Raw genomic sequence first — 13,541 nt, 5'->3', positions numbered from 1 at the left:
TGCGGAATGCTGTGGGGTCAGGTTTCCCTGGATCATGTGTGTCTCAGAAGGGCCACGCACTGGCCAACCTGGGAGTCCATTTACCCTGCTTGTTTAAAAAGAAATGGGAAAACCATTTGATGAAAACCCAATTTTCCTTAGCAAAAGAAGAGAAGGAAAAAGCTGATCCAATATCCTTGATGTGGGGAGGAAAGATAGATTGCTCAAGCCTGTGATAGAGTGAGCCTTTGTGAAGTGGAAATGAATCAGATCTTACTGGTCTAACAGGACGGGAAACACCTAGATATTCTTTGGCACCATTTAAAAAGCACGTCAACATGAAAATCCCTAGGTAGCAATATAGCTAGAATATTCTGTCATGTGCACAGTCAATGTACATGTGGGATCAGCAAGGTGAAGAGTCTTCTTTCAGTTTTGTGTCCCAGAGCTGAAGCAAGTTATCGAAACGTTGAATACTGAGAACAGCTTAAAGGAATTCTTATCCTGTTTTTGTGCAAGCCCATGGAAAAACCCTTCCTTTCAGTCCTCCTGTGAGTGAAGATGTGGTTTAGAGGATGCCAGGAGCAAAAGAACTATCTGAAAGAGCTTCCCACCCTGCAGGCTCCTGAGATTTGAGCTCCATTGCAGTAGGGGTGACTTTATTTGTTGAGGATTGGAGCTCATCTTGGGGAGCCCATTTCTTCATTGGCTACCACCTCCTCCTTTTCTGAACTGCTTCCCCTCTGAACACCGTGAGTGTTTTCCACAGGTTCCCTCCCCTTCTCCCCCCCCCCCCCCCCATCATAAGTCCCTGGGCCAGCACCAAAGCCATTACCCTGGTGGAACACTTCCAATGGGGCACCCTTTCCTCTACTGCAGCAGAAACTCACCAGCATTGCACCCCTTCCTGCAGTGCTCACTCCATGCGAGTTGCCACTGGCTCAACAGAACTCTAAGCCAGGCTGCTGGGCACTGGAGCCAACAAGCATCTCATTGAGGTCAGCGAAGAACAAAACTCTACTTGTTTTCAGAGCTGTCTTGACTTTAAAATTTGCCCTTAAAAAGCAACCAGACAGAATTCATTCTTTTCAAAGCAGGCTCCTGTTCTGGAGGAGACATGCCAAATGGTCTTTGAGCAGACATGGGAACAGTGGAATGCAAAGCTGAGGCTGTTGTGTAGACCTATTATACCACTTTGGGTGAGTTGATGGGTTTGGCAGCAGGATCCTGGCCCAGTCCTTCCCAAGGACGGAGTGAAGGCTAGGATGAGGCTCTTCCTCTGTCTGTTTCTAGGCCACATCCTACCTCCAGCGTCCTGTGGTTCCTTGTCCATGTTCCATGAAAGTGGTACATGCTCTGGGCCAACACCAGAATAAAGGAGGTATTTAAACAGGAAGTATTTGCTCATTCTCTTTTCCCCATATCTAAATCATATTCTTCTTTTGAGCCTCAGTGAACACTGCACCTCCTCCATGAGCTTTCCATGAACTCTGCTTCCTCTCCTCTGTCTTCTTCAAGCCAGGGACTTTTTCGTTCAGGAACTGTTCTCCATTGCTGGCTGTGCTAGATTGTTCCAGGCCAACTTGGTCAAGCTGGGAGCTACGGTTCCTTGAATTTCCTTTCCTGGGTTAGATTTGGCCAAAGGAGATTTGCATGAGATGTGGAAGGCAGGCATGAAGCAATGGCCATTATTCTGAGAAGTTCACTGTGGTCCTTTCTGGCTTTCTATGTGAAGATCCACCATCATTCCTTAGGGCTCTGTGACAGAAACATGGCCGGCAAAGTGATAATTGAGTCCATTTGCTTTTTCTCTTTCTACCCAGCTGACCATCTTTCAGAGGCGGCCTTTTTTCAGATGAGAGACCAGGAAGGGAGACTGGGGAAACTAATATCTGATAGTGCCCAAGACTCTTGTTTCATGGATGGGTAGTCAGAATTATTGACTACAGGGACACCTAGGTGGCTCAGGTCATGATCTCATGGTTTGTGGGTTTGAGCCCCACATTGAGTTCACTGCTGTCAGGGCAGGGACTGCCTCAGATCCTCTGTTCACTGTTCTCTCTGCTCCTTCCCTGCTTGTGCTCTCTCTCAAAAATAAATTAAACATTTAAAAAAAAAAAAGAGGAAGAAGAAATGTTGACTACATATGAGGAACAGTAAGTAAGCTCCTGGAATTTCTACTAGTCCTTGTGTTCATGGAACGTGCAAGTCTTTCTAAGACTTGCAAGACCAGACCTGGGGGTCTGATAGCCCAACGAATAAGGTATGTGCAGTATTCACTCTTTGCCTCCTTCCCTTATTCTTTTCTTTCTGTTGTAAGCATGTTTTGAAGCCTTACGATCTTCAAAGTTACATGCCATGTACAAAAAATAGAGCAACCTGACGGTAATGTCAAAGATCCTGTGAAAGAGTTGTTTTTAAAGTACTGTAGGGACATAGAGGAGGGATGTAGGATTGAAAACCTTCCCTAGCAGAAGGCACGCAGAGTGGCCACGACCCGCTCTGGAAAGCTACAACTGTAGCATGCCCCACTACACAACTCCTGGGGAAAACCCTTCTCTGTGCCCCCCACTGACCGAAAGTGACTAACCTTGCCTATTTCACTACTTACTTGGGTGCTTTTGAAAGCTCACCCCAAATCAGCTGCATTCTCACCCTAACACAGGCCAGTGCCATAAAATTCCTCTGTGACTTCACTTCTCAAGACATGGCTGAGACCCTATTCTTAGCACCCTCTCCCTTACTTGGCAAGAATAGGCATGAACCCCGTTTGCTTGTTTGAACGGGTTTTCGTGGTTACCTTTGTGAGGACTACCACAATTTATTCTTTACAACAGCGTATTTTTCATTTTTAAAATATCTAAAACGTCTGTCTGGTCATTATTAATCATCTTCTGCTGCTCTTTCATTTTTGTGATTCTGTATTTTATTCCTTCAGACACTTGATATGGAATTTATCTATGTGTGATGATTTTAGTATCTAAAGTCCTTGGGTGTGAGCCTGAATATGCTGGTTTTGTTTCTGTTAACTCACATTCATGAGGACTTTTCCTTTGTGAATTTGATCTTTTGTTATGAGCCTGGATTTGTTTGATTTTCATGTCGGAGACTCCTGAGAGCCCACATTGGGGATGTTCCTCTAGTGACTTGCATTTGCTTCTTCCAGGATCCAGGGCAGTGTTGTGTCTTCAGGTTTTCAGACTTGCAGGGATTCCCAAGTTCATCTTTTCCCTAAGCAACAGGTGCACCGTTCAGGTTTTTAGTGTAGAGTTATGTTACCATTGGCTCTCATGTCGACCATTCCTAATATATTTGTTTGAAGCTCATGGCTCTCTGCTCTGCTTTCAGCTCAAAGACTGAAAAAAAATCTGTCCTTGGAGATTTCCCTTGCTTTCCAGAGCCCAGCCATTAAAAAAAAAAAAAAAAAAAAAAAAGCATAAATCCCATTTATCTGGGATCCAGCTCTGTAGAGGGAGGGGTCTGAGCACTGTTGGTAGAGCCCCACCTCTCCAGGACTGTTTCCCTGGATAACCCAGCTTGATTGAGCCCACAGAGGGAGTTTACCTCCTTTGCTATATTTTTAGCATCAGCACTGCTCTATAATTATACACTGATGATGCACAAATGGATACTGTAGATTAAGAAAAGACACTTTCAAAGCCTATTTTATTAAGCATTCTTGAAACTGTCTGTAAATGTCACAGAGTAAGACTTGAAGAGTTTTCAAACAGCTGAACACAGAAATAGTATGTATTGCCTGGTTCATTCTGTGCCTGCTTCCTTCTAGGGCAGTTTTTAGACTGTCTGGAGGCCAATATTCTTTTTAACCTCTAAAGTATTTTGTGTTGGAACTGATTATAGAAAGTCAACATTGAGAATTAGATTTCCAACTCACTAGTCTAGCAAGAGAAGTCCCATGTAAGCATAAAAGCAGTGAGTGAGATGTGACCAGTCCACTTATTAAGACATTGCAAGAAAAGTAGTTAATTTCTTTCTAAACCTTTTGTTTGCCTCTCTGAAGTGTTAAGAACAAGGAAGGCAAACCAGATTATTAAGTTGCCATGCCTGGTGTTAATAAAACCCAATGAAAAAGCAAAAGCCAAGCCAAGCCAAGGTAACATGTGGAAGGGATGTGATTTTTAGCACAACCATAGCATTTTTTGTTGTTGTTGTTGTTAAGGGTCTTCCAAGTTCCTCTACACAATGATTGTTCTCAGCTTGAAACTTTAATAAACACAAGTCTCAGTTACACAAGCATTTGCCTGGAACAAGAAGTATTAGAAGTCCCGTCCTTAGATCGGGAGGCTCTAAGGATAATTAGATAATGGTCTCAGTATGCTCATTGCATAATTATCTGATGTACATTAGCCTTCCAAAATAAGAATTATTTTGCTGTTTTATCCAACAAAAAAATTGGACTCGCTCTTTAGTATGTCATGCGTCACAGTGCTGGTACATGCTCACTTGGCTGTCTCCCTCTTCCATGGCACTCTGACCCACTCCCAGAGGGGCCAGGGAGCCTATATCCTTAAACCTCCTTGGATCCCCAGGGTAGAGCCAAGTGGAGCTCAGCAGCCACTGCCCGTGCGTTCATGTCCATTGAAGGCTCCTGTGTGCTATCCATTAGTGTTAAATGAATATCCTGTCTGGTGACAAGTGACTCCCAAAGCTCACGGTCTCGTTCTGTCCACTAACTTCCTGCTGTGGCCTCTGATGGAGTTTCCAGGGTGAATAGTGAAAGGGCTGTGTCTCATTACTACTTCTAAAAGATACCTCAGATGTTAAGGCTTTAATAACTGAGGAATATTTGCCCTTAAATATATTTCTATACAATAAAGTAAGTCTTCTACATCACAAGGGTAGATATGTATTTATAGACATCTATAATTACACTCAAGATATGTTCATTTTGTAAAAAAAATGTGTAAGCACTTTTGTGTTTTTCTGACTGGCCTGCATGCCCATCAAAAACAAACAAAAAATGATTCCTTACTCCTAGCGGACACTGTTTCTGTGAGAATATCTCTGTTGTCATGTAGGACGGGAAATACCAGCCCCACCTTCTCCATGTCCTCTCATGGTTGAGAACTGGCAGATTAGTTTTACATAGTTTTTGAGCCATTTGAGGTAAAGGTCAGCTCCAAATCATTAGGTTCTGACCTATAAGCAGGGGAGGGTTAGGGTAAAGAGGGTCCTTAGAATTAATCTTTCTGGTATCGGATGTGGCTGTCATGAGCTACACGTACCTGTATATCTACCCACCCAACCATAGCATTTCCCAAGTGCCTATGATGTTGCCCAAGTCTGTAAGACTGGGTTTCTTTTTCAACTTCTTATTCAGTCCTTAGAATTATAGGACCCAGCATTTTGTCATATCTCCCAAATCAGATTCCGTTCCATAAACCATTTGGGAATGATGTAAATTATTTTATCACATAAAAAAGTTTCAGGTGTTATGTTGAAAGTATTGCCCAAACTGGAAGTCCAAGTGTGCAGATTTTACGAAAATATTTTATTTATTTATTTATTTATTTATTTATTTATTTATTTATTTTAACGTGTATTTATTTTTGAGAGAAAGAGACAGAACATGAGTTGGGGAGGCACAGAGAGAGAGGGAGACACAGGATCTGAAGCAGGCTCCAGACTCTGAGCTGTCAGCACAGAGTCTGATGTGGGGCTTGAACTCACGAGTGGTGAGATCATGACCCGAACCAAAGTCGGACGCTTCACCGACTGAGCCACCCAGGTGCCCCTTTATGAAAATGTTTTAAGAAGATCAAAGAGAGCTTTAGTGTGTGTAATGCCACCAAGCCACCAAAGTTCCAAATTGGGTATTTGCTTCCCACCTCTTTCTCCAGCTTTTCTCTGGCTTCCCATGGCCTCACCTTCCTCTCAGTTCTGTCCACACCTGTCTGTGCAACCTTGCTGGGCTTGGCCTTTGCTACCTCCTGGATTCCTCTTGTTGTCTCCACATTTTTCCCTTTTATGACTCAGAGTAACTCGGGTTTCTTGACTTCTTCGATCTTGAATCTTTGCACCTACCACTCTGCCTGTAAAAAGATCCTTCTGGGATCTGCCCTTCTTAGCAGGCGATGGGGTCATTGGCAACAGACATTATTCATGTATGGAATGTGCCTAACACAAGTGCAGGCACCCAGGCAGTGCCTAGTCAATGGTGGCCATCATTGTTATGACGATGGTCATGTGGCTTCCCTGGCTGGACCCTTGCATTCCAGCCTTCCTTACCGGCATCTGTGGTGGCCGTGAGAATGTTCCTGGCAGACGTACTACTACAGAGAGCATCAGGGTCGAGAGCCTCGCTACTGCATTTGGGCTCCAATGCTGTGGTTATGCCAAGGCCTTATTTCTCTTAGGTTGTCCCAGTGACTGCAGTAGGGATGCTAAGGCAGATTTTTTTCTGGGAGGTGTGGACTCCTTTATCACCTGCCCTTGACTCAAAGACTCCCTGATGACTTTGCAAAGTGTCCTTGGACACCTGCACTGAAACTTCCTTGCTTCCCTCTTTCACTTGGGGTCAAGTGTAGCTGTGGTGTGGTGGCTCTCAGCCTTCCCTGCTCCTTTCTTGCTCCTTTTCACACAGTCCCTTAGTAAAATTTTTGCAAGTTTAATCCCATCTTAGTATATGCTTTTCAGAGAACCTAGACTAACATGGCACCTAATGCTGGGCTGGCTCTTTTCACTTTTTATCCCTGTATCACTATGTGCCAGTTGAACATCTACTCTGGACCAAATACCCTTCTTAGGTCCATGATGCCTCCTTGCACATGAGTGACCCTGAGCATCTTTTTCTGCAAGGTGCATGAATGCAGCCTAGATCAAACCTGTATCCACTCCTGTCTCTATTTTTCCTCTTCCCCTCCTTTCTCTCATTCTCTCCTATTTTCCCTCTTCCTTTGTTTCTCTATTGCCCTTTCTCCCTCTCATTTTGTTTCAGATATAGTTTTTTAAAAATGTTTATTTATTTATTTTTGAGAGAGAAAGAGAGGGAGGGAGAGAGATAGAGCTCACAAGTAGGGAAGGGGCAGAGAGAGAGAGAGAGAGAGGGAGACAAAGAATCCAAAGCAGGCTCCAGGCTCCAAGCTGTCAGCACAGGGCCTGATGAGGGGCTTGAACTCATGAACTGTGAAATCATGACCTGAGATAAAGTCAGACACTCAACCAATTCAGCCACCCAGGCACCCCCAGATATAATTTAAGTTACATAATATCCAGTAATATAACATTAAAAATAGATTGTAACAGACTTCCAGTTAAACAAAGAAGTTTGAACATTTTGCTTATCTTTTCTGCCTTCTGAAATCCCACCAAAATGGTAGTAAAGGAATAACATGTTGTAAATACACAAGAATTGAAAGAAAAGGAGGGGAGATTGTGTCTAGAAGTTAGCACTTTGGAAACTGGAAAGAAGAATGGAGACAAATAAATGGTTTGAATCCCAGAGATGGCTACTACTTAAGTCTCTGGATGGAAAGTGAAAAAAAGCAAGATTTCTCTTGTCACAGAATCCTGGAAAAACCCAGGAATTAGAGCATTAGGTCGGGATGCAGTTGGGCCTGAAAACAGGAGTAGTGATGGAAAGCTAAAGGAGAATTAGGGCTTCAGATGGTTTCGTTCACCCCGTATCACAAGGCAATCATGGGTTTGCCCATGATTCCAGGAAAAGGTGGGAGGTTTACTTTATGGGGATATTGAGCTAGATAGCCTCTAGATTTGGGGACACTGAGGATAGCTGAGGGATGAGGGTATGAAATTATATTTTTTTTCAAAAAGGATGAAATAAAAATGAACATACTGAGTTTATAGAACTCCCAATCCCCTTCAGTCCCCAGAACTGACAGTCAGGCTTACACACTTACACAGTAGCTTTGAGGACTCTCTGTAAGGACACTGGTCCAATATGAAATACAGTTGACCTTTGAACAACATGGTTTGAGCTACATGTTTTGTTTTTGTTTTTGCTTTCAAAAAATATAGTGGAGTACTGTAAATATATTTTCTCTTCCTTATGATTTTTAAAATAACGTTTTCTTTTCTCCAGCTTACCTTATTATAAGAATGTAGTATGTAATACATTTAACACACAATATTGTATTAGCTGACTCTTTATATTATTCGTAAGGCTTCCCTTCAACAGTAGGTTGTTAGTTCAGTTTTGAGGAGTCAAATTTATATGTGGATTTCTGACTGGGTGAGGAGTCAGTGCCCATAACCCCCATGTTGTTCAAGGGTCAACTGTATTTTAAATACTGGCATTTAGGGATCCAGCGAAATAGCCAATCTTCCATAATGAATGTCTTTTAGAGTCTCATCTGTAACTATAAACAGTGAAGAATAACCAAGAATTTATATAAAACCTTTAACTGAGCAACACAGATTGAAACGGAAAGGACAGACGATGTGCTACTGAACAAAACAAAACAAATGTAACAAATGACTTCAGAACATGGAGCAAGAATAAAATTCTATAGAAAAGAATCAGATGCAATATGAAAAGGGATTTAGACACTTAAACATATGGTAGCATAAAACAAAAAATCAGATGATAAAGCTGACAAATATCCAAAAAATAAAACAGACAAGGAAAGGAAAAGTGAGCAGTGAAAAAGAGAAAAAAAATAGAGGATTGGGTCAGAAGATCCAAATGATGGCCATTTCAGAAAGAGTGAGCAGATTAAATGGAAGGAAGAAATAAATTAAATAAATAAAAAATATCAAGAAAAGATGTCCAGAGCTGAAGAACACAACTGTCCAGATTAAAGGTATATGAGTGCCCAACATAATGAAAGAAATAAGGCTCACATCTAGACACAGTTTTGTTAAGTCTCAGAACTGCAGGAAAGCAGATAATCTTTTAGAGAGAGAGAGAGAGAGAGAGAAAACTCAGTGGGAAATTGCCTTTGAAAGTTAGGAGAAAACAGAACTTGTACCACTCTTTAAAGAGACAATGAAAGAAGCAAAACAAAAGCAGAACAAGAGCAGAACAGGCTTGTGTTCACCATGGTAACCCAACAATGTGGGTCTGGGGACTCAACAGTGTGGCTGCCTTTCCACTCTTCCCCTCTTTCCCCTCTGGATACATGGTGAGGGGATTAGCTGGGACCTCAGCTCCCTGTTTCCCTTCAGCCCACGTCATGGGGACAGTGTCACAGTATTGGGAATAATGCCACAGTTGGGCTCTTGGATGATTCCAGACTTGCTACCCTAAGTACACAGAGGTATAAAGTTTCCCACATTGACTACTCTGAGTCATTTGAATGTTTGCGCTCTGCTTCTTTTTTTGTTTAATTACTTTATAGTCACACCAGATAGTAAATCAGCAGCAGAACTGGATTCAGAACTGAACTCTCTTGACAGGAAGCTGGGTACTTCTGGGCGGAAGCATGAAGAGACTCTGAGATAGTCTCCATACGTCTCTGGCTCTACATCAGCAGTGGGAGATGGTGGCTGTGTGCAGCACAGGGATCCCCACCCTGGTCTGTGTTAGACACAGATCACGAGTAAGAAGTGAACCTTTGTTTAAGCTGTTTTTTAAGGTTTTGGTGTCTTTTGTCACTGCAGCATAACATCTAGCCTATCCTGACTGACTCAGTTTACTCCCCATCCTTCACAGTGCAGGAACTAAAATGTCTATACTTTGAAATTGATTGCTGGGAAGTCAAAGAACTAACTTACTTCTGCTTGAAGATTGAATTCTTTCTGTCAGGCATTCACATTTTCTCTGGAGGTCCTGGAGCTACTGATGGATAGTGAGATTATATGCCATGGAATGATAGCATTCTGTATAAACTTTCCTTTATTCTAAAAAAAGACCCAGAAGGAATCGTCGTTCCAAGAGACTCCCTCTTACATTTGTAATCATGAATGTCAGGGGTCTTAGTTAAAGGAAACATAGGTTCAAGGAAAGTTTGTGAGATCACAACTTATAAATTTCCCCCAAAGCTTATCATCAGTCTAGATCATAGGGGAGGGATCCACAAATATTTGTATAGGTGGTTAGAAAACACAGGCTATAGTCTAGTGAGTGGTGGTGCTTCTCTGGATTTGGACACATTTTTGGCTCCAGTTGTCCTGGCGCTCCTCCAGGACTTTCCTCTCAGTTTCAGCCTTCCCTGGAGACCAGATGCTTCGGCTCCAGCTGAGGGCCTCCGGGGAACAGATCCTGGTGCTTCCTGTAGAGTTGCAGCTGCCCTTTAATTTGGGGGAGAGTAGGACTTGCTGGTGAGTTGGTAGCTGAAGTGCTTAATTTCCTTTCTGGAAAGGCTGGATCAAGTCTCTTCTTTGGGTTAAGTTATAGCTCCCCCGAGTCTCCATTAATGCCCTTGGCTTTCTGACATGTTTTGTGGTCGCGTCCTGTCCTAGGAGCAACTGGGCTAGTATTGAAGCTGTTATACCCATTATTGCCATAAAAGCGCGGTAGCCAACAAAGGTGTCACAGGAAAATGTTACTATGACAAGCACTCCAAATGCTGGGAAGCTCTGTATTCTATCATCACTTCCTGCAGCTCAGTCACCTGGAATGCCATTTGCATCTGCTCATTCCCATTGTGACAGCCATGGACTAGATCTCTGTCTCATCAAGTTTGGAGTATTTGTACAAGCTGCTCAGCCAGCCTTCCTGCTGTCACTAGGCTCTTCTGCTTTTTTCTCTAGGGGCTCTTATGGATTGTGCTAGACAGAACTTCTTTATTCTAGATAGAATACTGAAAATGTTGACTACCTAAATTAGGAAGATGAGATGTCCAAAGCCAAAGGACAGGGAAATGGCTTGGTCTCAGGATTAACTAGAACCCAGAGACTTAGAAACCACCAAGAATCTCTCTCTTTCCTTCCTGTCCATCATGCAACATTCTCCTCTGCTCAGCAAGCCAGAGCACTGGCACCCACATGGTAGGAACCACAGTCATCCAGTGACCGAGCTCCACATCTAACAGCTGCAACACCAGGGGAGAGGTGGGTTACGGAAAACATTATTGCTATGGAAATATGTGGATGAAAGTGGGGTGGTGGGAAATAGTTCCCAGAAGAAAGAAGGCACTTGTCTGACAAACAATAGGTGCCTGTTACTAAAGCAGCGAGAAGAGTCTTCCTTCAGTGCTTCCATTCCTGCCACACAAGTCACCAGCCTTCATGCAGCCTGCTTGTTTCTGTCTCCAAATTTCATAGATAGCATTTGTCCACCATCTTGAAATATCCCTGATCTTTGGAAAGCAGTCCTAACTTCTTTTTTCCTACAAAACTCACCTTCTGCAAAAATATTTTCAAGTAACCCTACCATATCCAGACAGCCTTCCAGCTTTTGCTTGTTGTAGAGTTTGTTGAATAAATTAATAAGTGTACACAAATACAAATGTCATCTCTGGTCTCACACCTCCTGGAAATCTTGGAACAAATGACTGGAGCCCCAATTCTCCTGGTTCTGAAGCTTGTTATGAATCCCTGAGGGGGTTCAGGTGCCTCTCACTAAATCTCTGCACTACACAGAGTTGATCCTGGCATAAAAACTAACACCTTTGGGGCTCCTGGGTGGGCTCTACTGGTTAAGCATTCAACTCTTAGTTTTGGCTCAGGTCATGACCTCACAGGTTTGTGAGTTTGAGCCCTGTGTCCATGCTGGCAGAGTGGAGCTTGCTTGGGATTCTCTCTCTCCCTCTCTGTTCCCCTTTCCCTCTCTCTCTTTCTCTGTCTCTCAATATAAATAAATAAATAAATAAATTAATTAAAAAAACCTACCACCTTTGTGTTGTAACAAAGCAAGGCAAACAAAGCCAATGCATAACCACTTGCACAAAGTATATGTGGGCCTAGCAGACTTTACCAGTGCTGTCGTTATGGAGACTGAATGGGGAGGGGCTGCCTCTCAGCAAAACACATAATTCAAAAGCCAAAAAAAAAAAGCTTGACTCTTGATCCACTTCTGCTGCTCTGCCGTTGACCCTGGCCCTTCAAGGCCCTGCCTCCTCCTGTTAACACTTTTCTTTTCTTTCTCTTTTTATTTTATAGTGATTTTCTATTTGAGTGTAGTTGACACACAATGTTATATTAGTTTCAGGTGTACAACACAGTGATTCAACTTCTCCATATGTTATGCTGTGTTCACGACAACTGTAGCGACCATCTGCCACCATATGCTACTATTACATCATTGACTGTATTTCCCATGCTGTGCCTTTTCTCCCATGACTTATTCAATAACTGCAACCCTGGGTCTCCCACTCCCCTTCACCCATTTTGCCCATCTTCCCCCCCTTCCCCTCTCTGGCAACCCTCAGTTTGTTCTCTATATTTATAGGTCTGATTCTGTTTTTTGTTTGTTTATTCATTTGTTTTGTCTTTCAGATTCCACGTATGAGTGAAATCATGTGGCATTTGTCTCTCTCTGTCTGACTTATTTCACTTAGCTTGATACCGTTCGGCTCCATCCCAGTTGTTGCAAATGGCAAGATTTCATCCTTTTTATGGCTGTGTAATATTCCTGTGTGTGTGTGTGAGTGTGTGTGTGTGTGAGAGAGAGAGAGAGAGAGAGAGAGACAGAGACACCACATCTTCCTTATCCTTTCATCTAGCAATGGACACTTGGGCTGCTTCCGTATCTTGGCTGCTGTAAATAACACTGCAAAACACATAGGGGTAAATGTATCTTTTTGAGTTCATGTTTTTTGTTTTCTCTGGGTAAATACCCAGTGGTGGAATTACTGGATTAGATGGTAGTTCTTTTTAATTTTTGAGGGACCTCCATTCTGTTTTCCACAGTGGCTGTGCCAGTTTGCATTTCCACCAGCAGTACGAGAGGGTTCCCCTTTTTCCACATCCTCACCAACACTTGTTTCTTGTGTTGTTGACGTTAGCCATTCTGACAGGTGTGAGGCAGTGTTTCACTGTGGTTTTGGTTTGTATTTCCCTGATGATGAGCGATGTTGACCATCTTTTCACATGCTCTCGACACTTTCCTATTTCTCATCCCCCCCACCAACCAAAACTGATAGATTATCTCCTCTTTCAGTTCATCTTGCTGCTCTCAGTATAGAACAAAAATTGAGGCAAAAAGCTGGAAACAAGTACGTCAAAGGTGCTTCACTGCCCATGTGTCCAGCCCAGGTGACTGCTTTCTGCTCAGGTCCTAACTCCTGGGCTAATGTACTGTGACTGGGGAGCAGAGCTGCTCTGGATGAAGAAGGTGGGCTGGAGTCATGCTCCCAGAGCAGGGTTGCGTCCTGGCAAGGATGTGGACTCTGCCTGCAGTGGGTGGGTGACTCAGGCAGAGGGTGGATATAAGGAAATGGCCTGTGGATGGGCATGAACATTAAGTTTTGTTTCTTTTCTTATAGATGACTAGGAGGGATATTCCTGAGCAAGAAATAGTACTTTCACCATGGAGCTAAATATAACTTTTGAACAGGGAATATAGTGACTCTGCCAGGGGAGGGATTCCAGGCCGAGCTGGATGGGCTGGGGATGGGGCAGGCCAGGGATGGGAGGCTAGGAATGCTTCTCAGTGGAGCTGATACATGGACCGAGTAGAAGAGCTGTGGACCCAGCTC

Source organism: Panthera onca, chromosome B2, assembly GCF_046562875.1.
Source record: "Panthera onca isolate mPanOnc1 chromosome B2, mPanOnc1 haplotype 2, whole genome shotgun sequence".
Lineage (NCBI taxonomy): Eukaryota > Metazoa > Chordata > Mammalia > Carnivora > Felidae > Panthera > Panthera onca.
The sequence above is the reverse complement of the archived record's forward strand: the minus strand, read 5'-3'. Positions refer to the sequence as shown.